Source organism: Erithacus rubecula, assembly GCF_903797595.1.
Source record: "Erithacus rubecula genome assembly, chromosome: 4".
Lineage (NCBI taxonomy): Eukaryota > Metazoa > Chordata > Aves > Passeriformes > Muscicapidae > Erithacus > Erithacus rubecula.
This window is the reverse complement of record NC_136686.1, coordinates 21,637,720-21,665,129: the sequence shown is the minus strand read 5'-3', so window position 1 is coordinate 21,665,129 and position 27,410 is coordinate 21,637,720. Positions and strand designations below refer to the sequence as shown.

The 27,410-nt window shown below is 35.9% G+C and overlaps 1 protein-coding gene across 4 annotated transcripts in view; it reads right to left on the bottom strand.

Annotated features, from left to right (window-relative positions):
• The window catches only part of SYT1 (synaptotagmin 1), a 333,925-nt gene that overhangs the window by 208,561 nt on the left and 97,954 nt on the right, over positions 1-27,410 (bottom strand). For 3 of the 4 annotated variants that reach the window (XM_079303847.1, XM_079303846.1, XM_079303850.1), the window contains one exon: positions 5,639-5,700. The exons of the other annotated variant lie outside the window; for it this stretch is intronic. The gene's annotated coding sequence lies outside the window, so the exon portion shown is untranslated. The remainder of the gene's footprint in view (positions 1-5,638; positions 5,701-27,410) is intronic. 4 annotated transcript variants of the gene reach the window in all.

Below are 27,410 nucleotides of genomic sequence, written 5' to 3'. Positions count from 1 at the left end.
TTCCTCCCATTTTCACAGATTAATGTTTTCAATATAGCTGTAACTTACAGATACAACTGCAAACAGGTCTAAGATGTATCTTTTCTCATTTGTGAAAAAATTCTTGAATGAGTTTCATTTGCAAAAGCAAAGCTGTCAAAAGGAGATGGTTAGAACAGCTGTATGTCTTCAAAGTAAGATTTATAGCATGAAACTTTAAAGAAGAAAAAAGAAATCATCACTGAAAAGTCATACTTGGAGAGGATCCAAAACTGCCAAATTATGTTCCTTAGTGATCACCAACTCCTGTAGGTTTCATAATCACTTATACAATATTAGTCATTTCTTCAGTTAAGCTTCATGTACCACAAATGCAAAACAGCAGAGTTGACAAGAAAGTCTATCCTCTTATTTCCTAATCAAAGCATAAGTCACGACAAGAGCAGTGACAGGACAGGCTATCCCCAAGACTCGTAGGAAATTTGGGCTGGAAGTGATCTACCATGAATTACTAAGGTAGATATCCAAAGCTAACCTGGTTGTCTTTAAAAGCGGATTATGCAATGAGATTAAGAATTAGAAACAAAAGGGAAATACTGATTAAAGCTTGCTCTCACAAAAAGGAGCACAAATTTTGCCCCAAAAAGCATGCAGCATTGCAGATGTCTACTAATTTTGTTTGATTGTATTTAGAGACAGGACTACAACAGCAGTTACCAACGTCAGCAAAGCTGCATTATGATGACACAGTATAATTCTTCTTATTGAGAGATTTTAATCACAAATATTAGATAGTAACTAAAAGTAAAAAAAAAAAACCTAAACGAATTATCAACATTCCCATTAAAAAATAAGCAGAGCCATAATAAAAACTGCAGTAGCAAAGAAAACATGACATTAAAATTTCTTTGATATGTGGATCATAGAAGCAATTCATTATAGTAGCTTCTTGAAAGTTGTCTCAGTTATTGTGTAGAACTGCTGCAATGTTTACACATTGTATGACTTAAAGTCAAACCCCAACTCTTTTTTAAATGGAAATGACATTTCTCTGAAAGAGTCTGATTTAAAATCATAGCCAACTCAATATTCAATGTGATGTTTAAAAATAGCAAAGTACAGGAACACAGTACATAACAGAGGAGAATAGGCATGTTAACCCTACTGACTGAAGATGGCTTATGAAATTCCAACAAGCAAATTACACTAATTAATATTTTGCTTTTGAAACCTAATGTGCAAAGGTGGTTAAAATCTACTGCCACAGCAGAAGCCCACCATTTGGCCCTTACACTTAAGAAAGATGCCCATTCCCTGTAAAGTTTTTTGGTGGGTGAAAAAGCAGCTGGTAAATTCATTAGTATTTCAGAATAAATATATATACAGTAACACTGAAAAATGAAAAACATAACACAGATTTCCAGTTCAAAAAAAATCCCAGTAATAGACGAAGTATCAGCCAATATTTATTGAAACTATTAACTGGCTCAAATGGTTAAGAAAAACACGATTACATGACTTCTGGGGTACTTAGAAAACACATAATTTGAAAATGTGTCTAGAAAAGTATGTGTTTACCAATTAAAGAATAAGCTTAGAAGCTGCAGCAGATAAATTAAATAGTAGAGACTAATCAATCACAGTGCTAAAATGATAGATGACAACTAAACTGAAGCCCCAGGGAACTACAACTACAGAGCCATTTTGCAAAATTAGGCTGCATAACTAGCATACCTCAAAGCAGTACAGAATCTAAATCCATGTCAGAGATGTCACATTAAAAAACACGAAGTGGTGTCTGTAATACAGGAATGATAAAAAGAAAAGAAAAATAAAGAAAAGAAAAATAAAGTTTTGCTGCACAGGATTTTGAAAGCATATAAGCCGTAGAGAATAGACTCCTCTGAATAGTCTTGACATGATAACCAAAAGAGAGGCAATATAAACAACCTTTACATTATGCAAATGTTACTATATAATTTACCAGAAGTTCATACTTTCACTGTGTGAAGGGAAAAAAAAGAGTGAAACTAATTTAGGGGAAGACCTCATTAAAGATTTAAGGTAGTGGAAACACTCCAATGAACAATTTTATCCAAGCCTGCAGTGTATGCACATGAATTTTAATTTGCAATGACAAAATCTGTGACAAAATGGAAAAAACCAAGAAGTAAGGGCACTTCCATGCTGCTTCTAGATTACTACACTGCATGAAAGGTTGAAATAATAATGTAAAGGAAGGTTATTGTGATCAGTATAGAATATTCAGGAACCACAGTATATGAGTATTCTTTTTGAATAGTCATAAATTCAACTTCTACAAAAGGGATCCTTCCAAAACCAAAAACCCTTCATTTAGCTACTTCATCTCTGGTACATTAGATATCTCTAGATATAATATGGTAAATGGTAAAATATTACCATTAATAGCTATGGAAATAGATATGAGGGCAAACAAGGGTAATGTTGCATGCTCAGGAGGTACTGGTAAGTCTAATATGAATTTAGTTCTTCTACACTAATGGAATCAAACTGCCCACACAATAATTTTCAGCAGGCCAAGCCTCCTCTCATCTGCTCACAGCAGAGTCTGGATTGTGGCCATCTCTCTCCTGTACCAGCATCATGCTAGTGAAAGCTCCCAGTTCACGCCACATTACCTGAACTTGCCTTTATCAAACAAGAGTAACAAAAAACCTGTTATCAACCAGCCACCAATTATTTACTACTTCTTTGATAAATCAAAGCTTGATTGCTGCTGACTATGTGAGGACAATGGACATCTTTTTTTGATCACACGTTGCAAGATTTTTTTCCCTGCTCCACAAAGGATATATGCAACCTTTTGCAATACCAGAGACAAATGACTAAGGTCCTTGCACATAAAATAAAGGTGGCAACATGTAAAACCCACAAAACATACTATATATTAAAACTTTTATAATTTAAAAAAATAAGAACAATAATAATTTAAATTTTATTTTATCTATATGTGGGGAGTCCAATCTTTTTTTGCCTCTAAGCATCAGATATTTTAAATTTTAGATTTTAATTCAAGTTGAAGGAAAAAAGGTATTCTGAAACAACCACACAATTCCAATTTATCAACCCCAGTGTCAGAAGAATGACTGGTTACTTAGTGTATGAATAACACACAGCACTCAAGGGTGCTGTTAGAAGGCCCATAGGTACTGTACAGGAACTTCCCTCCATGGAAGAATGTACAGCCTGATCAAGCTGGTAAGATTGCTTCTCCCTGATGATGGATGAGAGGTAAGAGTAATTTTATTTCTGTTTTATTATTCTAATTTCCCATGTATATTCCAAAGAGAGTGCTAAATAAATTTCACATCACAAATGTTCAATAACCAGTGCAGAGTTTCATTTCTGTAATTATATATTCATTATATGCTAGATCATTTGTAGTTTATAATCATAATACCACAACTGATAAAATTAACTGATGGATAATATGAAAAGGTCCTGTCAAACCTATTCTGCCAGCAGAAGAGAGAATTTGTATGTGAAGGAGTTCCAGTAATAGTTGACTAATTTTTTTTCACTATACGCAAATAAATCCATGTTATTCTGAAAAGCTGCCTGGCCACTTACACAGAAACACAACTGAGGAGAAGATCTTCCAGAGTCTGCAGAACTGAAATTTATTTTCTACAAGTAGGTCTGTAACAACTTGTGGATTTTTTGTATGCATTTATCAGTTGAATTATAAAATTGCTTGGAATTGCTAGTATTTATTTATGTAACTACCAGTCACCTGCTGCCAAAACTTCAGATTCAGAGGGCAAAAAGCATAATTTATTAGGTCGAAGGTATACCATTCATTAAATAATAAATTCCAAAGTTACACTGTGTCCTTCCACACATCAAACAAAATTCCAAGACCTGACCCATATTACACTACATTTTGCAACCCTTTGGGAATTCCTTAAACACAGGCATATGGCATTAATCTGTGCATTATTACCCAACAACAACAATAAAGCTCTTGGTCTGCAGAGTATCTATTTAATACTAGATATACCAAAATTTGCCTGAGATCAGAAAAATTCTGCAATGCAGCTCTGCCAAGAGTAAGAGGAGATGCCCTGTGTGGGAGACACGAGCAGAAAATACGAAATTCGAGCAGATTGACTATGTGGCAAAAAATGGAAAGATAAAGGTTAAAAAGAGGTGTGATAGCATGTAGGGAATATAAACCACAGGAATCACAAGGGAATGAAGAGAAAACGAAAGGAAAGTATGACTGGTAGAAGAACAAATGGAAAAATCCAAAGGAATAGATAAATAGGAGTTTTGAGAAGTTTTCTGGAATTCTTTAGTACTATGTATCATCCAGTATATATCTAGAAGATGCCCACCAGTAACACAGTTTAGTACAGAGTTCAAATAACCACACAGGTTCACAAATAAGCATTATATTTTCCTTGGATTTGTGAAATAACACACATTTCCTTTCATGTTAAAGCCCATTGACAAACTTTTCTGCCCAGAGATATAATGGGTATTTTTCTGCTATTAAGATTTACACACATTCTTTCCCAACAAAGAGTATTATTTTTATTATTTTTCAAGAAATATCTAAGATTTATTTCTACTCAAAAGTAGCCTGTTCTACACACCATACTAGCTAAATATACAGGGATTTCATATACAACAGTAAAACTCCTTGACTTGTACTGTCAAATGTATATTCTAGAGGTAGAATGGTGCTAAAAACACATATTCTCTGCACATTACTTACCATCCACAATTATCTACCATAAAAAAGGCAGGCTCCATTGGCTCCTAGCACAGAGGAACTGTTTTGTTGGAACTGTAACAGAAATGTGCTAACACAAGCCCACCTGCTCTGGTTCTCTGAAGATACCACCACCTGTTAAATACCCAGTAATGTGGCACACCCATATAATCAGCTACAGTTCCCAGGGCACACTACTCTGGATTGGCAGTGAAAGCAGTGTCTGTGCTCTGCTTTGTCATGACTGGGACTTTACCAGCAGCCTAAGGTATTTTTCTAGGGACAAGGTGAGTAATATCATCCACAACACAAACATGGCTCATTTTCTTGTCTCAGCAAGTGGTCTTAACTTATGGTGGTTTATAATGCTGCAGTTGTCAAAGGCCACTGCAGTTATTCTCTGCAATTGGTTGGACGGTGCAGTGAACAGCACAACTATGACCGGGGTGGTTCAGAACAATTACTGATTATGTGGTTAACACAAACACATAAAACTCTTCTAATCCTACACTGACCATGAGGGTTCTCATGACAGTGATTGATCTGTTTTTCTGCAAAATCTCATGCATCAGTAAATGTTGGCATAATACTGTTTTTAGCTTGGTACTGTCAATTTCTATTGTGATGCACTTTTATTGTGAAGAAAAATGTAATATTCTCAGTATGGTCAGCAATGAAGAAACTTTGTGTGGACTACCTGGGCCTCTTTACCTGAGATGATTATAGCATTTTTAAAAGTCTACCCCTGTGAAATGGAACTAAGTTGGATATAAGGCAGAAATGCTCACTGCACTAATTTCTTACACTTGTTAGGAGAACTGCAAATATGAAAGAATAAAAAAAATTAAAAAAGGAAGTCAAGTCATGTTTAGCTTCAGAATATGTAAATTGGTCACTTACTGTTCACGATAGAGAATGTGTGCTTAACTCTCTTCTCCTTGTTTATTCAGGACTCCACACTTCTGTAAGAAAAACAAATACAGGCATTTATCATCTATTTAAAATTAACTATCTAGTTTCATTTGTGCTATAGAAGTTTGCCATTTTTAGATTTAGTTTTGGTTTTTGTGAAAGCACCCAGCAGAGAAAATTCACATCACCCCTTTTCCTTAAAAAACAGTTTCCAGTCTTAGATACTACAATAGCAGCAGAGATGAAAAATCTAAGAGGTTTCTCTTGAAACCTCAGACTAAAAGCTGGGCATCCTAATTTCATCTGGGCACCTGCAGGTCTTCCCAGTTCTGGGAAGGTGACAGGCTTTCACGTTTGTGAGGCTGGCAATCCTATTGTCAAAATCAAATTCTCATGGTATATTAGATCTTGGCTGCATTACCCCATTAGACTGAGGAGTCAAGGAAGAAAGAACATATGCCTCCAATGACAGCCACAGCCTCCCTCACCATTTCTGGAGGAGAGTGGAACATGCTGCAGAGGGGTGTTTGATGCCTCACTCCTGCTGTTTCATACAGGAAATTTGTATGGTAGGAACTGAACACAGCACACCAGCTGCTTTAGCCTTTCTTGGCCAGTTTACAGGCATCACAACAGAGGTGAGTTTCAACACAGGATGTGAAGGAACACAGCATACTGCCTCTGCCGATTTTACTATTAACAATTTTCATTAATAAAGGCTGCTTGAGAGAAGGGAGAAAATTGGGACTGCTGGGCAATAAGGGTTACAGTAAATGCAACATTAGGTGTGAAAGGGCAAGCACAATCTAGCTGTGAAGGCATTAATTGTGAAGATGACTAATTTGGATGCAGTTAAAAAACTGAGCCAAATACATAGTTACCAAGATAGACAAATGCATTTTTAATTTCACATCAACTAGGAAATGAAAATGTTGTTATCTGAAACTGTCACACTACAGCACACCAACACTTACACCAGCCTTTAAAAAAGGCAAATCATGATTCCATCGACCATCTCACTCTAATCAGCAGACCATCTTTCCAGACTCAAATAATACAGGGCTCAAACTATAACTAATTATAAAATCTAATTTCCCTTTCTATTTCAGTAAGAAATTAAAATTTCTTTCTCTATCGTTCTGTCAATATTTATGACATACCAGAAATCACTCATTTGCATGAGTCTACTGGAGAAACCTGTTAAGCAACAATTAAGAACTGTTTGGAGCTAAAGGCTATATAATCCATTATTCAGAAGCATCTAATACTATAATGTTATTAAGTTTTAAACTTTTTTGAACCATAGGGATCAGCTCTTCTATCTAGCATAGAGCCCATTTAATTATGACTTAGACATCAGTGAGGAGCTGAACACTTAAAATGATGCACAGTTAGCTGGTCAACAATTTGAAATCTTATTTTAAAGGGTTTAGAATAATTCAGACACTGGTGTAAAACCTAACTAAATTAATTCCCACAGTTTGTAACTCATATCAAATGTGAACTCATGTGGATACCTCAACAGACCTTACATTGCCAGGTACTCTGCATTAGCTGTATAAAATGTTCTGGTACAGACCATGACAGACCTAATGTGAATTACTGTACTCAAATTTCTCTTGAACTGGTTCAACCAAAACTTTGCCTCTTGCTGTCAAGTCAAGTCTTCCCAATCAGAGGGATTTTAAATTCAGAAACACTCAGAAAGAGTGTTCACTAAAACAACCTCTAATCTTCACCTTCTCCTGGGGTTGAGAGACAGGGTTTTGGTTTAGGGCCCTGTGTATACCTTGCATTTGAGCAGAGGTAGCTGCAAAAGCCTCAGAGAAATTAACACAGAGTCACACCTGCTCTGTGGTACACTGTCTCAATCTTCCCCTTTCTCTAAGCTGTCTGTATCAAGCTGTGTCATATTATTACTGAGCCTTTCAGGAGGTTCACTACCTCCTTCTGCTGCAATGACAGAAATTGGAAAGGAAAGACAAATGCTTATTATAGTATTAATTGTAAATAACTGAATAAAAATATAGGTTTGCATTACAGAAGCAAATTTAAGCAAAAGTATGAGCAAGTGCAGTGCTGAATTGAGTGCAAACAGAGACAGCCTGCCTGGCTCCTTTGAAGCTCACAGTCTGAGTTTCCAAAAGAGATGAAAAATTAAATGCACATCTGGAATAAAGAAGTAAAAAACAATCAGTAAAATTCAACAGTTGTCCAGGACACTAAATAGCATCACTCTTTGGAAGGATTTGCAGAGCTAAAATATAAGGAGGAAAATAAACTGGAAAGATTTGCATTTCTAGAGGACGATTAAAACATTACAAAAGAAATTCAACTGTTTCTATCACTTACTATTAAATACAGACTATTTTTTATAAGATATGTTGGAAGATTAATTCATTCACCCTTGGTTATGGACTCCTGTGGGTCTTCAGTGCAGGAGGTCCCCTGCAGTGACAACTGTATTTTCAGAGCTACTAATAGCAGCTGTCATAGCACTAGTATCTTCCAAGGCTCCGGTTTCATTTCAATAATATTTGCAAGGGAAGACATTTCCTAATGAAACCACTGGAAATATCAACAGAAACACATCTTGATATGTACTCCATCTTGCAATATGTCTTTGAAGTGTAATGTATATTCAACAAACATTATCTCTAGAATATACTTTAAGGCATTTAATTTCAGGGTAAGTAGTCAACAAAATAATCTGCAACTTTTGTTTCAGTTAGAATACAGTTATGCAAAAGTAAGCAAAACAAAGCCTTTTTTCACTAATTCTAAATTCTCTGATCCCAGTAAAGTTTATGGTAACCAATTATGGAAATAGTCCCTTAAACTGGGACAGGACTGGAACTCTAAAACAAAACCAGTTCACTCAACAACACTGAATTTAAGATTATACATGCATATATGCATGCTCATGAAATGAAATGTTACTTCACTGCAAAGAAGGGAGTCTGCAATTATTCTCAGGAAGCTCTTGTTTAACTCATACAGAAACAGAGTGTATTTACATTTATTACAGATGACAAAGAACATTTTTAGCATCACAGAATCATGGCAAAAATAAGCCCCTTTTATTAGATGTTTCACTTTTCATTGTGAACAGTGAAACAATAGATGAAAGGGAAGTTGCACGGAAATTAAAAGATTTCTCAAGATATCTTAGGCCATCTGCAGTTTCTTAATTCCATTACTATTTTTAAAGCTAGGAACAGCGATGTGATCTTTTACAAACTCCATGAAGAAATAATTTTTATCCGTTTCAGATTATGGGCTAAACATTCATTAGTACAGCATATGGCTGTTATTTGAGTGTTGTTCTCCTCTCTCTTCTTTCAAACACTGAGGAATAATTTTGCAAACTGAATCTCTGTACTCTGGAGTAATAAAGAGCTGCTAATATATCATCATTACAGCTCAGTGACAGTTCCAGAGCACAACTGGTCAACATTTTTGTCATGAAGGAATAGGAGCTCTAGAAATCAGTTTCAAGAGGGTTTTGGTTTTGACAGAACTCAAACTTAGCCCAGGTTTGCTCACTTTATTGTCTTTCAGACCTGAGGACATCCACTAATGTGGTGTACCTGGGAGGTTTGGAATAAACCATTTTGAAATCTCATGTGTCAAAAACCTCAACCAAAAAGCATCTTGTGCTTAGCCTTCTGAATTTAGCAGCACATCCTCAAAACAAAAGCTCAGGAGTCTTAGAAGTGAAAATGGGTATTTTCATGGGTATTCAAATTTTATACTCTGCTTTAGAATTATTTATGAGAGAAAATCAGATTAATTGAAAGTGGAGGAGTCCATTATGAATAGACTGACATCCTGTAAAACACAGAACTGACGTCTGGAAAAATGAGGCTAGCATTCGATTATGAAGTTTAAATTAGCTAATAACCAGTACAGAGTCTGGATAATTTCCAGTTGCATAATGTGCAACAAATTAAATGTATTTTGAAAAAAATGCAGTTGTGCACATTTATTAATCGTTTCACATATTGAAAAAGAAGTTGTCATACATTATGAACTTTACAGTCTTAATCGTGTATATTCCACTATTTTATGGACTTAATTTGCTCAGCATCAACTTTTAGTGTGAGTAACATTGATTTTGTTGAAACCTCAAATAAGTCACAGAACAGATCTGAGGATTACTTCAGAAGGGATTTAAAGCACACACTGTGAATCTCTATACAACCACCACTTAAAACACTATCTCTTCAGGCCCAGATGGATTGCTATGGCAACAGAATCCCAAATACCAGGTTTGTAACTAACAAAAATTTAAATTATTGATGAACTCAGAGTTTTCTCTCTTGGACACCTTCCTATTCAAATACCAAGTTGTATGGTTAGAATACAGAGAAATGGTTGATATGCAATTTCCCTACCCCAGTGAGCATTAATCCCAAAGGATTTCATTAAATCTTCTGGCTTAAATTTTTATTCTTGGAACAGCAGTCAGCAAGCAGGGATTACATTAAAACAGGCACTATTGAGGTCATTACTGACTGAATTCAAGCCTGTAATATAACAAAACAGAAACTAATTTTAAATATACCTCCACACACAATCTCCCCTCCCCTCTGCCTTCCCCCAAAATAGAACTGCTCTAAGTTACTATAAGTTTGATGACAGCCCTTTTTCCACTCACATCACCACCCTTCCTCCTTGCTTATAGGCAATGATGGAGAACAGTACTAAAGAGTAAAAAAAAAAAAAAAAAGACAGATCATTTGATAAAGAGGTGAACATCTCATGGTAGAGGTGACTGTGCATAAACAACTGAGTTGCAGAACAATGAATGACAGGAGGCTCTGCAACCTTTGATATTTTGTAAATCAAAACCAAGAATAAAAACTTCTCTAGCAAATGAGCAAACCAGAAGAGAAAAAGTACTTACTGGCTTTTTTATTGCAAATTTCATGAACAGTCTGATAAGGGAACAAATAGTGCTAGGAAAGCCAAGCACTGCTGGAAAGCCTCTCAGACTTTATACAGAACGTGATTAACACAGTCGGTGTTGGACAAAAATAAACCCATCAGTTCTCAAATAGCTTGTTTTAAAAGAAACTATGGCTTTAAAAAACCCAAACAATTCTCAGGTGTGTGCCTGCCATTAGCTGTCACTGTATACAGAAGAGAAATGGCAAACCAGATCAAATGTCCACCCAAAATTAGAAGGAAAAACCAGGACGGGAGGAAATTTGTGGAGATGGGTAAATACGGAGGGATGTCTTTACTCATAGAAAGGAAACAATTATTGAAACAGAAAATGAAAGATAAAACCAAGGCACAGTCATTTACTAAGACGAGAGAGAAATTTAGAACGACAGAATGAGAAGAAGATAGTGGCTGACACCACACACTTCCTGGTGGGGCAGGAGAAATTCTCCCTTTCTCATTGATACAGATGAGCATTTATTTGACACAGTACATAGAGACAGAGGACCTGTTTAGGAAAGCTGTCATTTGAACAGACATTTAAGCTTACAGATATTAACTAAATTGCAAGCCTTTACCAGGTCTCAACATACCATGTTTAAGTACTTCAGAATACAGTTTACTAGAACGCATGTGCAGCAACATTGTGGACACTAGAGACAAAACCAGGACTTAGTCTCTGCTTTTCTCTTTCCATTCAGTCTGTGGCTTGGCCATTCCCACCCTGTGACCCAAATGTTTTAAAGGTGAACAGTTTTCAGCTCTACAAGTTTCTCTGCTTAGCAAAGGACTCTGTTCATTGTGGAATTTGTCTCTGGGAATCCCTTTTACAATACTAGTGATGAAGCTGTTTTTCAGCCTCTGTTCACTTGTATTGAGTTACCTGCCACCTGAAGTTCAAAGATCCTCCCTCGAAACCTCCTCAGAATTTCAGTTCTTAGCAGAACCAAGTGTTTCAACTCCTGACTAGCTTTTTCTTGTTTTCTTGTTCCTTGTTATTTTTTCTTATTACCGTACACTTCCATCAGATATGCTGTTTCTGTTACACACAACTCATACACAGGCAAGAGCAGCTCCTAACCCTCAGCAAGTGCCAGCTGATCCTCAAAGGCCCCTGCATTTCTCTCCCAGTTGCATGATGCTTCTCCCTTTCTCAGACTCTTTCTCTTACCAGTACTGCCTGGAACATGCCTTGTTACCCTCTTTGGATCACAGTCCTGGTGGATTCAGATCTCTTGCTACCAATCCAAAGTCTTTTCCAGCCTCTGCTGTACCCTTACACTTTGCTTGATATTAGAAGAACCATCCATTCTCCACACCTCAGCATTATAACTTCATAACCAATAAACAATCATATGAATCAGTAGGCACTAAAATATTCTCTTTTCAAGAAAGAAAACCTATTAAAATTGTGATGATACAGCCAGTGACAACACAGTCACAAATGGGTTATCTGAATCATCTTGAGAAGTTTTAAGAATCTTATGTGGCCAAAGAAGTATCAGAATTTGGGGCAACAATAGCATTTCCTCCCTCCAGAAGCTATCCAGCACAATATATGTCTCCTCTTCTACTAACATTGTGAAGCTACTGTAGTCCTGCTATATAAATGGGATGGCACACATGGCAGAAATACAGATGCATATCAATTGTGGTAGAGACTTCCAGGAAATCTTTGCATATGACAGACCATTAAAGCAGATAATGTAGGGACACTTGATGCCATGTAGTAACTGTGGAGCTGCTCTGGTAGGAATCTTCCCAGTGCATAGCTTGCCATTCCTGCTTTGTGATTGCTGGGTATGTCTCAGCCATTTTCTTAGACAAGAGTAGAATTTTCAAGCTGTACACGAAACTTATATTTTCCAATTGAAAATATGAACATGTGAGAATACTAACATTTACTAAAAATAAAAAGCCATAAAAACTTCATAAATCCAAGTGAAACTTCATTTTCCTAAGTGAAAGTTTTCAAGACTTCAGCTAAAACAACCAGCACTCATAATATGGCATTCCATCAACTTTCATTCCAAGTATTTTCAGGCTTTTCTAGACAATAAGATATAGAGCTACAATTATTTTCTGAGACATTTTAGAAAAAAAGAAACACAGTTCTCCTAAGTTGCTTCATAACTAACCATCTCATATTATATGAAATGATAAGAAAATAGTTCCTAGCAAAATTGTTTTCAGATGTCATATTTAAGTTGCATGTTACAGCTATAGACTAAGACTTATTTAGAAGCACAATGGAGGTTTTCAATCTCCTAAATCCTTCCTAGAAAGATAACATATCTTTATATTAGTAGATACACACTCAGCTACACTGCAGTGTTTGGAGATTCAAAATCTAATTGCTTTTATCACAGGACCAAAGAACCTGCTGCAGTATCCACTGCAGGAAGTGATTATATGTTACATAATGCAGCTGATCTTTTTGTTCTGGTGTGAGAGGTTGTATTTATTTATTTATTTATGTATTTAGCTATCAATTCTGCTTCAGAAAAATGTACTAATATGGGTAAGCAATTCACTCATAAAATCTGATAGTGAGTGTCAACATGTCAGCAAATTAAGCGACAGATCTATGGGTGAGTTGTTTCAATACTCTTTCTATATTACCCTAGAGAGATCTACAGTGGCAACACCTCCAGTATTTCTTGGCCATTTAAATGCATCCCTTCAAAGATAACTTTTTAGATAAAGAGAAAATTATAAGCAGAATAATTTTGTGATTCATCTGGATAGGTACAAAAAATGTATAGAGATGATAATACACCACTGGTACAATGTCAGCCCACATTTTTCTCTACCATACAGAAAGTTTTATTCAAGTTGTTGTTTTCTCCTAATGGAAATTACAAAAAACCCCCAAACAAACAACAACAACAACAACAAAAATTTAAGTCCACCAAGTCTAAATACAGGCAAAATTAAGCTACTGCCTACCCCCTCCTGTACTAATCCAAGAAGTAATGATGCTCAGATTTCTGGTAAGCAGCAAAACAAATACTATAGAGACAGTCACATCACTTTCTAAAGCTAGTGCCCTTGATTTCTTACATTAATTTTAATGTTGCTTGATCTGCACCCATCATGCAACAAGCCCTTTTGCTCCCCAGCAACTGCTCTCTGCTCCCTTTCACCTTTTTATAAGTATCTTGGTGCTTCATATCCCAAGACTACTATTTTTAACCTTCATGTGCAATTTCACTACACCAACAATAACAGTCGGCTTCGTCATTTCACTGAACTACACTTTGAACTACCAAGAGAATGAAAAGACACCAGCTTAAATGAATATATATACGTTTTTTTTTAACAAGAAGAAATGATATTTTGTACCTTTCTGTGGTCAACAGGAATAAAGCATGGAACCCTCAAAATTAATAATGAAACTGGACATCACTGACCCCTAGCACTAGAGGTACTAGACTTTATTAATAATAGGATCCTTAAATAAAGTAAGCATATATGATGATTTTAAATGCTTTTTTTCAGTTACAATACATAATATTTCATTACCAAAGAAAGTTTCTAATCACTCTACTATGTTTAGCATTAAAATAACTTAATCATAACACTGCAGGAGCAAGCAAACAGTTATACTAAAATTGGTGGAAATACTTTACAAACTTATGGATAGATGACTAGAACGACAAAATCATGAGCAATTAGCTAAAAAAATAAAAAAATGTTTTAAGCCTCCTAATTGTTTATGTTAAAAAATAACTGGTGTTTCTCTCTTTGAAATATATATGACAAGAATGGATTACTATTATGAGACTGTTGTATAAACATCCCAAAGTCTGTTGGAAAAACAAATTCATCTTATACCATGTTCTCTGTCTTCCTCAGCATGTAAGATTATTAGACCTCCTTACAGTTATTCAAAATCCCAAACTTGGGCAATTGTTTAAAATTGTATCCTTTTTATTTAGTACTTAGTACTTATTTAGTACTTTAGAACATTATTTTCTCAGTGACTGTTTTTATAGGGCTGTCTCCTGGAAGGAGCTGTACATAGAACCACTAAGAGATGCACTGACCAGTATTACTGGTCCTCAAATAACAGTAACAGATTGACCAATCAGTAGATCTTTCCGGTTCTTCAGCATTTTAAACTTCTGCCTAAACACACAGCCCAACAAATAAACTAAATCAAAAAGAATAGTGGACAGATGCACAGCACAGGTATAAAATAGGTGAATGCCAAGAGCAATGCAAACTGGAGTTTCTTCTCAGGTTACAACTTGCTGAAGAAAGGTCACCTACATGACAAGAGTGAGCACTGAGTGACAAGTAACAACAGCCTGTGGAAAGTACGAGGTGGGTATGTAAGCTGCAGCTGCAAGCACTACCTTCATTCTCAGAAGCTGCAAAGGCAACTCAGCACCAACTGCACAGTTCAGCAGGAATGTCTCATACCCCCGAGATAAATGGTTGTCAGTCAGCCTGGCTGGCTGTGCAAGTGAGAGAATTTGGTCATCAGAGCTCTTAACCAAGCACAGGTGTCTCAGTGTAGAGTGTCTAAGCCACTCTACTTTCCATAGTTAGTGGTGCATAGTAACATCCTACCTGGCCACCTGGGCTTCCTTCCCTGGTCAACTAATAGGGTTGGGCTGGTATCTACTGTAAAGTTCATCTCCACACTTACAGAAGTACAGTGAAAATTTTAACTAGCCTATAGCTGCTGGTATTTGGGTCTAAATTCATTATTATATAACATCATCTAGATATACAATTTCCATATCTTGAAGCATTTCTTTACATTATGTGCACACACCTGACAAATGCATCTGATTTTGCAATACTAAAGGCGAACTGAAGTATCATGACTTTTTTCATCTTGAAACTACAAGCAGAAACCTAGAGACTGGGAAATTGAGGTAGACCGATTAATCACAGGTGCCACTCTGGGCTGTGACAGAAGATCTTAACTGCCAATCCTTGCAGATTACATGCAAAGGTATTAATAAAAAAATATTGATAAAAGACAAGTGGTGGTTTTGCAAGTCTATGTAACAGTAAAAAAAAAGGGAAGCATCAAGTCCACATTCAGCAAATCTGATAGCCTAATCAAAAAGTAGCACGTCAGACAGTGCAGTGTTGATGTGCAGATGGCTAGGAACATTAAAAGAGGTAGTTATCATTATTGTTCCTTACGTATTTGAGTGAAGAAAAGACATCATGATATTGTATTTGCCTATAAAATCAACTTCCTCAGCCAGACATTGCCAGAAGGAATCTAATGGAAATGTCTATTCAGTGAAAATCAAATAATTACCTTGCAATTACCATCTCATGTGTCACATTTAATGTTAGCATCTCTGAATCAAGGAAAATTCAAAAAAGATCTATTTGAAATCCTTAAAAAAACCATATGGGCAAATATTTTAATTGGGCTACTTTTGCTAATGAAGCTAAGTATTCTACATAGCAGTATTTCTCCCTCTTTGTAGAGCCAAATGTTAACATAAACCATCTTTTAATTTAATCTTCCTATCCATCATGAGGAAATTTGCTTAATTTTTGATTATTAGATTCTATGAAATACAGCTTATCTGGACCAAACTTCATCCACTTCATAACAACTACTGATTTGCACTCCAATAGCACACTGGAGAAGTCTGAAGGGAAAAGCCATTTGTTCTGTCTCAACTGATGTATAGCGTAATTTTCCGAGATTCTTTCATTGCAATTTGCAAACACATTAGCTAAGTCTATGAAACAAAAAGCAATCTGTACTACCCATGGCCCAGAAAAAGCAGAAAGTTAGAAAACATAACAAATGTCTGAATCATCTTGAGGCAGGGACATACTCTACCTCAACACAAAACATCATTATACAAAATGTGCCTCATCTGTTTTTCTGACAAAGGAAGCCTGGCCACTGAACACCTAATACTGAATACAGCCTTAAAACAGGCTGCATTAGACTTTAAAGGAGGGGCCTAGAGAAGGCAAATTTACTCTAGACTAACTCAGGCAAGCAACCCTGCAGTTAGGTTATGAGACTTCCATCCCCTTTGTCCAGTCCCTGCAGTTGCACCCTCAATTCTACAGTCACTCTAACCACTCTGTAGTCGCTCTTCCCAAAATGAGAAAGTTAGAAAACTACTTAACACTGACACGCTGAAGTTCTCTGCTGAATAATCCAATGCAGAATCTAGCAAGTGCCAATGAACACATTTTAATATTGTTGCTTTTTAAACAAAGCAGATATAAGGGAATACACTGTGGGCAGGAGGCAGAATGTAAGTGCAGCTTTGATAAACAGCCAGATGAGTGCATAACTGCATTCATGGGTAGGAAGCGACAGCATAATAGACACTGCTACACAGAATGATTGTTACAGCATCTCTCAGCATGGATTTGAAACAAATCAGGAAAACACCATATGATGTATCTAAAACTTCATTTCAGCATCTGGGAAAAAGGAAATATCTGTTAAAGATCATATCGTTCAAGGAAACCCTTAATATGAGTTTCTGTAAAAAGGGAATTTGAAATTGCCTGTCAACAAATCAGCAGATGCCCTTTCTGAAGCTGACAGGTGCTTTTTGACATTACTGTAATGACCATAAATACTTCATTGCACAGGGTAGAATCAATTGCTTTAATCAATTTCTACTATCACTTATGAAGTATGCAGACAATTTTTTTAACTATGCTTTGCAGTGACATAAAATATGCAAGTTCAGCATACTCAGGCAAAGCTGACTGTCAACATATTTTCCTTTGACAAAAATCAGCATTTTGTCTATAAGGTTGCAGCCCTGTCTCAAGAATAACTGAAGAAAGGGCTCTTAAGCAAAATTGATTCTCTTAAAATGCAGTAACACAATCCACAGCAGTGTCAGTCTTCAGCAAAGTCCTATGATACATAGAGATTTCAGGATGCAATGTGAAATGCTGCTTTATGAACAGAACAACCTGACAGCTTAAAGCAAGAACATCATGGATTTATTCAGGTACATCAAAAAATCCAACATCTCTGTCAACTATTTTCTTTCTGAAAGTACTCTGTTTCTTATTTTGGGAAATTCAGGAGATTAGACAACAGACAAAGTAGGAGAAAGGAGAAAATAACAAAGAAATCAAATATCTCCTCCTCTGGCCCTGGTTTCATTTGTTCATTCCTGATACATTTTCTCTTCTTCTTCACCTTCTCCTTAAACTAAAACTGGCATCTAACAGAGCTGATAGCTGCCATTCTTAGCACCTAAATTGCTCCTTTAAGCACATAGTAAGAAACTGTCTTAAAGCACTTTTATTCTGAATCTTGCTACACACATAAGAATAAGTAAAAAAAGAAGCTGAGAGATTACATTATCCTAACTGCAAAGCAATTCGTGCTTGACAAAAAATTCAGATCTACTTGCCCAGTAATTTGTCCAGTGCTCTCTCAAAAATGTGAGTTTGCAAAGAGATACTAGAACAGAAACAAACCAAAGTGAATTTTGGTGTTTCAGCTGCCATCTTCCATGCCCATTAAAGATAATACCCGTATCTTAGCTTGTTGAAAAATCTATCTGATTTCATTTCTAGTTTTGCAAATATGAATTGGAAATCATTGGAAGTGATCACTGAACTTGTTAAGAAAAGAGGAGTCTTAAAAGGTAGATTTTGAAGAAATGTGGAAGGCAGACAGATACTATTTGAAAAAACAAAACAAAAGAGTGGAAGAGAGTGGGAAGTATCTGAAAGATTGAAGACTTGATAATATTTGTCACTGTAGACAAGCATAACAGGACAGAACAGGGAAAGAAACAGTGGCTTGATACCAAAACCACCTTGTTTAGCTCTTAAATATTTCAAAGGAAATGGTAAAGTTCAGCTATGTGTGAAACTCAAACCTCTATCACGAAAAGCACAATAAAGTAGGAGCTGAAAGCATCTTATATGAGTTGAGCTGAGGACTACTTGAACTGAATACTTATTTTCTTCTTTCCACCTTACCCCTCAGTGAACACCATGCTATTATTGTTGAGGTGAGTGGAATTAGTGGAGCTAATCCAGGGTTAGAAGGCAAGAACTCCAGAGATGTAATCCTGGATTGGTCTCTTGACTTGCTCTGGCACCATGTTTACGTCACTGTTCAGTTTCTCCACTGCTAAAGCAGATACAATAATACACAACTCATGAAGGACCTTGCAGGATTAAGTGTGCAGTATTTTGCAGGAAAGCTGCCAAATTTAGGTTTCCTGCAGCACCAGCCTATAGGGACTGGGCCTTAACTTATGTCTATAAAAAAGTTGACTGCAGTAGGAGAGAATTAAGACAACCCTGAGTGTTTTTTAAAATTATACCTTTACATTACTAAATCATTTGCCACAGGGACAGAATGTCTGCACTTCTGGGACTTTGCTGGATTTCCAGATTTATACCACAGAACAGCTGAAGTTTTCCTTTGGCCCTAACACCTTAAGATTGTTTTTCTAAGGCATTATAAACAGAAAAGTACCACTCTCTAAATATCCTTCACCGTTTTGTTTTAAAATGTCTTTGAAACTACAAGTGACTCTTACTATTCATCTGTAGAGGGCTCATCACATTTGACTCTGTGGGAAAGATAGTATTACAAAGAAACAACATGTCTCATAATACATTTAATGTGGTTCAGTTGCTGCTGCTAATAACACTACATTTATCCTACTAAATCCCAAAGTATTATCTTTTCACAAGTATAGGAATTACTCAGCCAAAACTGAAATATGCTCTTAAATGGAGCAGTTTAAACAATGATGAAGGGCTGAAGGACTGCAAGACTGTTAACAGTATTTTCTGGATTGCTTAAATGTAATAAAGTACATTCAGCAACAATTCTAAATTCTTCATTGTTCCATGTTTCACTCTCACAATGAATTTCTTTTTGCTTTTTTTTTTTCTTCTTGCACTCACTGTGTTACATAATTAAAATACCAAGATAAGGAATTTTTTGTAGTCTTAAATGAAACCACACTACCTTATGTAAGGGCACTTATCTGTATTTGTAGGCATGTATGCCTTTGTCAAGCTGTATCCACTCACACATATACTCCCTCCTTATTCACCCAGCTTCCCTAAAAAATCAAGGTCCAATTCTACTGCATATAGAGAAATTTTGGTTACAAACCTTATCCTTTGTTTGGATAACAAGGAGTAGTTCTACGAACATGGGCGTAAAACTGAATATGTGAACAAACAGTACATTAAAAATGTAATCATTTTAGTTCCTGAATATATACAAATGCATAGCATTTAAAATATGATGTCATGTAACATTACATCAAAAAACATATATTATTAAAGGATCACCTATAATGGATCACCCATATGTAAGATAATGGGCTAGTGTTGAATTATACAAGGGAGATATGAGATGATCCCAATTTAGATTCCTCCCTGGTAGCAGTAAAGAGATTTATAACAGTCTATGCAAAAGCAGGGAGGCCTTTGACATGAGGATTTTCAAAAACCTTCAGTTAGATCAGTGTACCATTCTGAAATAACAACAAACTTTACAGACTTTACTGCACAAGAATAACAAGAGAAAGATGGTGTACTCCAGCCTGAACACAGCACACAGAGTGTGTGTTAGACACAGACTGAGTTAGAGATATTCTTCAACAGGTTTCTATGCTTCCATTATGCACAGATGCCTTCCAAAGTCTTAAAAAAGTGACTAAAATGGATATTGAAAGATACTGTAATTGATAGTGATAATTACCTTGGTAGGAGGCAAAAGGCTATGCTGCAGCAGTACATGAATATCTCTTTTGCAAGTCTGCTAAGAATATTGATTTGGCATATTCTGTACCATAGGCCTGCTTATTAAATTCAGCACTTTACTTACACTAGTCTTCCAGATATCAATAGAAAACCTGGTGTCCAAGTCTTTTGATTTTACATAGTACAGATAATATCTTCCTGTTCTTTTCCACTCAGAATGAAATGGCTGACTCATTTCATAGGAGCCAGAAGCCAAATCAATTATCAGCTGTCAGTTAATGACTAGGTATCAAAAGTACATTTGGTGGCAATACTATGCACAGAAACATGTGTTAGATCTACTCAACCTTAGATACCACATATCACAGTTTTCTGCATGAAGATAGAAGATAAAGGCAAGAAAAAACAGAGTCAGGTTCATGTGGGCCAAGAACCTTGAAGGAAGGTTTTCAACCTCTATGGGCCCCAGGGATAATGCTGAGCTGGCCAGATCGCTGTCTTTAGCTGGTCCTCAATACTGGCTGAAGACTGACCTGGCCTAAAATTTTTGGTGGAGCATGGAAAACAACTTCTCCCTGAGAACTCCAGTAGTAGGACTCCTACAAAATTAGAGGATCTGATTTGGGGACAATGAAATTCATCTTCCTGCTTAGTTCAGCTACCTTCTTTAAAGCAAAGCCAAGATTCTGTGTAGTCTTACAATCTCCTTCATAACCAAACCTAAGGCATTAATACTGCTTTGAAATGACAAGGAATTAAATGAGAAAGTCCCAGGACTTCCAACACTTACTGAGGAACTGTATCACAACATTAATTTCCCCAGCACATGGAAGATATCACCCTAGGCAACAACTTCAGTCCTTTGCAAACACAGACAACCCTGCAAAAATCCCTAGGCTGGAATGGCCTTGACTATTCTGCCAAAACAGCAAGTTGCAGAAGACATCCTACTACCCTGAAACATCCTGACATTTTTCACACAAGGAGTCAAAATGTATCTAAATCTCCAAGTCAGTGGAAGGCTGTAGGAGAGCTCAAGAACATCCAAATGTCATTAGGCTTTGCAACAACAAAAGAATTCATCAGTTGAAAATACCCAGAGCCTAACATGGTGGGGCAGGACTTTTTTACTCTTCTACTATATGTAGGATGGAAGGGAAAAAAGAGCTGTTTGTATTAGCTTTGCCCTTCTACAGCAATCATGTAGCTTTTGTGAGTTTTTATACAGCTTTAATGGGAAAACAGAGTGACCAGTTGCTTCACCATTTTCTACTATGGGTCAGTAAAGCCAGTCTGTGCAGTTTTCACATGCTGTAACACTGCATCCCAAAGCTTCCCCCATGCCTCACACTGGCTATCTTTGCTGCCTTCCCTACATAATATTCCTCCTTGTTTATAAGGAGCCAGTACATGAAATCTTTGGTTTATTAGATGTATACTTGACAAGTTAACTTCAATCACTACTCAGCTCTAAACATTTATGCTTCCCCCCAGATCAACAAATATCTATTCCCTTCATATTTAGCCCATTTAACATGATCAGAAGGATTTTCCTGTGAGATGCTGGATTTCCTAAATAATAGCTATAGCTTGTAAAGAGGTAAAAACACTCAGCAAGATGTTTAAACACACAACTACTTTTAGGAGTCAGGAAACCTTTGAGACTACTTCTGTACTTAAACATATGCTTGTGCAACTGAATCAATGAACAGTACTCAGTCAGGCTAGAAGAGAGACACAATGGTAAAATTTGGTGGAAAAGGCCCAGATGGTTTCTGAGAATAAATCAACCATAAAAACACAGGATTTTAATTAAGCTTTTTTGTTTTACTCATGGATGCTTACAAATTTTGAGTTTTGATGGCTGCATTTTAATTTGACTCTGTTTGTGGACGAAGCATGCCCTGAGACAGCTAATCTATCTCAAGTATTATTTTCTTACACTATCTGTCAGAGATATAACACAAGAAAACCACATTAATTTTGGCATGTTTGTCTTAATATCTCAAAATTAATTCCACTCTCAGTACAGTAGTAAAAGGTAAATAAACAAATGCTAAAATCCCTACAATTCTAGTATGTGAGAGAAGCTGCATCTTCCACACAAACCTGAACAACCTGTTGCTCACCTGCTCAGTATTGCTTGTGGTATCTCTTACGCTTACCATGTAGTTCCATTTTTAACTTTTGGCTCCACTCCTGGATATCTCAAATTGAACAAAATACTTCATCCATTTGTTGCTAAGGATTATATAAAGAAGTGCTTTTAGATTATTTTTGAGATTTTTTTTCTCTCTCTTCAAAATGTAAAAATTGTAAGAAGACACGAATCTCCACTAGCATCTAACTCCAAAACTAAAAATGATCCTATGTTTCAAAATTTCAATTTTAAAATGTCCTGGAGCAATGAATCTAGCTATTTCAAAGAAAAAATATTATCCTTTGAAATAAAAAATAAACTGGGCTCTTCTTGAAAACTCTTTGTCTTTTACTTTCTCCAGCCAATTATAATTAAAGTCAGGTGTATTTTTAAAAATAAAATAAAACTATAGAGAATATTCTGATATCCTCAACTGACCTGTGTGGTCCTTTACCTCTGAATTATCTCTATCTATGAGATGGTACATTATTTGAGAACTATTGATAGTTCTTTCTCATTGAAATTCACACCAGTACAAAAAAAGTATCTGATGCATTAATAGGAAAGTACATGAGTTGTAAAAGACAAATAAATAATACCAGTATAACACATTTGAGTATATTTTATACAAGATGTATCTTACAGCTTCTTACACTTAAATTTGAATTGTCAAGAAAATGAGAGGACCTGTCAATCCTTTCTTTATGCATAGATGAACTCTAGTAGCCAAATTTACAGAACTGTATAAATCTTCATTGCCATTGAATACCTTTTATCTCTCAAATGCTATCACTTTATGTTTGTCTTGGTGATTTGTGAAAGAGATTGAAAGAATTTTCATCCTTATTGTAGAATTAAAGATAGAAACAAAGATTCCAAATGTGAAAGAAACTCACCCTACTCAAAGGAAGCAAATGAGAATATCAAAATTCATTAATACTCATTTCAACCTTAGCAGGATCAGATTTGGAAAATCAGTTATTTCAGAGAAAAAGGTTAGGCTGGTTCTGCTATCCACTGATTTCTCATTCCTTTTAAGTAAAAAAGGACACTGTAATGAAAACTGTAAATATTCAAATACCTGAAAACACTTAAAGTAACTAATTCTGATATGGTGAGTTGTGCAAAATGATACTGGGAAAAAAGCATTCTTTAATGATTTAAAAATTACTGCATCAACAACTAGAACATTTATTAAGAAAATTATGTATTTAATATAAAATGGCTCCTTTATGCCATTCATTCAGCATGCCTCTTCCTATACCACGGAAGTACATTTGCAATACTGACATTGATACCATGAGAATGTTTTTAAATGGAAATTTCATAAAACTTACTGTGGCTTCAAAGCAGGCATAATTTTAGACAATCTAGCATACTTTCATTGTCTATAGCTATCTACTGTATTAGTAGCACCACAACTCGTAAAATTCTGAGGAGTGCCTTGCATTTAATCTTTTAGCTGAAAAGTTATTGAAAGTAAGAATTGCCTTTTTGGTTTGGGTTTGTATATTACCCTTGTCAAGCACAGCTGATTAATAATGCTGAGTCTTAGTCACTGCTATAGCAGTGACTAGAACACATTCTATCAGATAACAACCATCCTCCTCACTGCTATTAATTGCCCAAACTTCCATTTACTTTGGTTCCTTAGCCTTGCAGATTATAGTCTCATGACCAAAAAAAAAAAAAAAAAAGAAAAAGAATTGATTTATGCTCTCTTTTAGCTATCAATTTACTTGATTTTCCAGAAATAGAATTTTGTACACATTGACAGAGAAAAAAATGAATTAAAAAAAATTAGTTAATTTGGGTGATTCTTTAAAAGTTATTTCTATTTTGATTTTATTTGAAAGGAAACACTTTTAAAATAGATGGGTTTATAGCACTGACAACACTGCTCAGGGACTGAAATGACACCTTGTACTCTGCAAAAACTGAATTGTCTGCTAGTTCTCTGCTAGGTAAGTTTTTACAGGAGATTTATGTTTTGAGGTCAGGATGAAGCTGATGAATTTCATGAAATATGAGATTCCTTTTAAAACAATATAGAGCTATTTTCAGCTCAATGAACATATATTTTGCAATTCCTCCTCCTCCTCCATTCTTCTTCTGACCTATAACCTCCAAATTCCATTTCCTATTTCTGTTCAGACTGAATGCCCTTAGGTGAAAAACTGGGACCAAATCAATTTCTTTCAATACAAATCTGTTCTGCCCTCTTTCAGCTCAGTTCCTGTCCTGGCCAAGAAGCAATTGTTTTCTGGGCATAATGAATATCACACTTTCAACTTGTATATGGTGTTTACTTCATCTCTACCTTTTCTCCTGTCTTGTGATATAGCAGCTTCTTCAAACAGGTCAACAAGTTTTACGCTTCCCTTTGGGTCTTTTCTATCTCCCTCCAATCTTCACTTTCCTACTTCTATTTGCCTTCCTAATCCTGGTTCTAAGTCAGTTCTTAAACTCTATTCTTTATCTATTCCATGACTATGCTAAAAAATGCAGTTCTTTTCGACTCTTCTGTCCAGTTTCCAACTCCTCCCCCAATTATTTTCTTCAGCTTAATTCTCCTTGCTCTTTGACCTGTTCTCTTCCGGTTTTCTGACTAGCTGTTTTCAAATACTAAGTGATTTTGAATTTCCCAGAGTTTGGCAGAAACAGTTTTAAAATGTCTGATTTCAGAATATTAAGCATCCTTTTGCAACAGAAAATTAAATGCTGGTTTATATTTGGACATGGAAAAGAACATAATTCTGAAGCACTAGACCTTTTGAAAATCACAGGGGGTATACATTAATACATAGTTGGGGGTTTTTGAGTGGTTTTTTTGTTGGTTGGCTTTGTTTTTTTTAAATCAAGCAATAGATTTTAGTATGCATAAGAAGTTTTTATCATTTTTATTTTTACCTAATGACACAACTACCTGAAAGCATGAAAATCCTTCAGCAGACATGGTACTTTGAGACTGAAGTAGGTTGCTCCATGTAACTACTATCTACCTTGGAAACAAAGATTATAAACAACCTGCAATTTTGCATGACCAGAGCAGGTCAACAGGTTGAGGATCCTACAAGGGGATGTGAGAGGCAGGATGGTGCATTTTTCAGTTTGAGAACATAGTTCTCTAATTAGAGGTCATGTTCTCATTATTCTGATCCTGTATAACAGTGACAAAACAAACATTTCTATCTCTTCTGTGACACATAGTATGTGGTAGAAAACCAAGTCAAACCCAGCTAGATATATACCTGTTTTTTGCTGGACTTTCAAAACAGGAAGTGAACAACCCAAAGCAGGCTGCACACTAACCAGTCTTTCACTGAGGGCCATGGTGGGATCATAATATCACACGTCTTAAAATCAAGCACACTTTATATTCATTAGTCTCAAGCCATCCTGAAATATCACTCAATTTTCTTTGCATGAGTTCAAGAGTACTCACACTTATATTCGCTCTTGCTTCTCATCTAGGAGACTTACAGTATTCTTTCTCAGCAACTTGCTTAATAAAAGGAGAAGGTGTGATTCTTGGGGTGTCCTGTGAAGGGCCAGGAGCTGGACTCAATGCACCTGATGGGTTCCTTCCAACTCAGAATATTCTGTGATTTTATGACATGAATCAAAAATATATTCAAAACATATAAGCAAAGTAGCTTTTCCTAATAGTTTATTCTATCTTCTCAGATAAGAACATAATGATTTTCATTTCCAAGGTTGTAAAAAATGATGGGTGTTTTTTACAGCAATGTTTTTATTGAAAAATACTGAATTCAAGAAGAAACTGTTTACTTGATCATACAGGTAAGAATGCAGACCTTGCAATACATAACCTCCATCTTTGTTATTGCTAGGTTCCCAAAAAATAAAAGCAAACTCTTGCTAGGCATCTTTGTACCTTTTAGTGATGTTACAATCCGGCGTGGAAAATATTTTGCTGATATCTACATACTTAGCATACAAAAGGAAAGCTTGACTAACTATGCCAAACACAGAAATTTAAGTGTTTTTTGCAGGTCAGGATTCCAGCTCACTGCCATGAAAGAAGGAACAGAACAAGGTAAAGACAAGAATAGTTTCTTCCTAATTGGTAGTCTAAAGAAGTGCTGACTGCACTCCATCTCAGTATTACTTAATCCCTTTCAACTTGCTCTCTGTAGAGACAAGCAGTGAGAGAACAGATACCATAGTTTGATTCTGTACTGACTTCATGTAACTGTTCCTTATTGAGCTGACAATAAAGAACAGGTCTTTATCTCGCTACTTTTTTATTTCTACAACTATCTACATTTCATAATTTGAGTTACTCTTATTGTTACAAAGTAGCACTACAGCAGAAATAATTAATCTCTTGCCATTAAAGGAAGAATTATTAGTAGGAATTGTCCCAGCAGCAGTTTTAAGTATGAAAAAATGTCTATGTCTCCCAAAAATGAGATCCTTTTCAACACACTGGATCCCACGCTTGGACTTAGCTGCTGTGGAAATTCTATCAACTGAAAACACCAAGAACTCCAGCACACAAATCTGTCAGAATGTCTTCCTTTAGCAGCACAATGCTACCCACTGGCATAAAGTGAATGAGTCACATCCTAGTCTTGTCCCTGGTTAAATTGATTTAGGTAGATTAAAATTACATGTTTGAAAATAACTGGAATTCGTAAATAGGTAAATTAAAAAGCTGTTAATTTACTTTGATGGAGAAGGACCTTGGAAACGTGTTTAATTTACATTCCAGGGCACAAACATTAATAATATCAAGGTCAATGAAGAAGAGCATGGTTTTCAACTGTCAGGTTCCATATGAGCTATGACTGTAGTATTCACTCTCCTGCCATGTAAACTGACATGGGATTTGTTTCACAAAACGTCATTTTGCAGCAGCTCAGAGTGCAGGTGTCACTACAAAGTGAAGTGTGGAATTCTAAAGCAATTTTAAGGTTATTCATAGAAAAT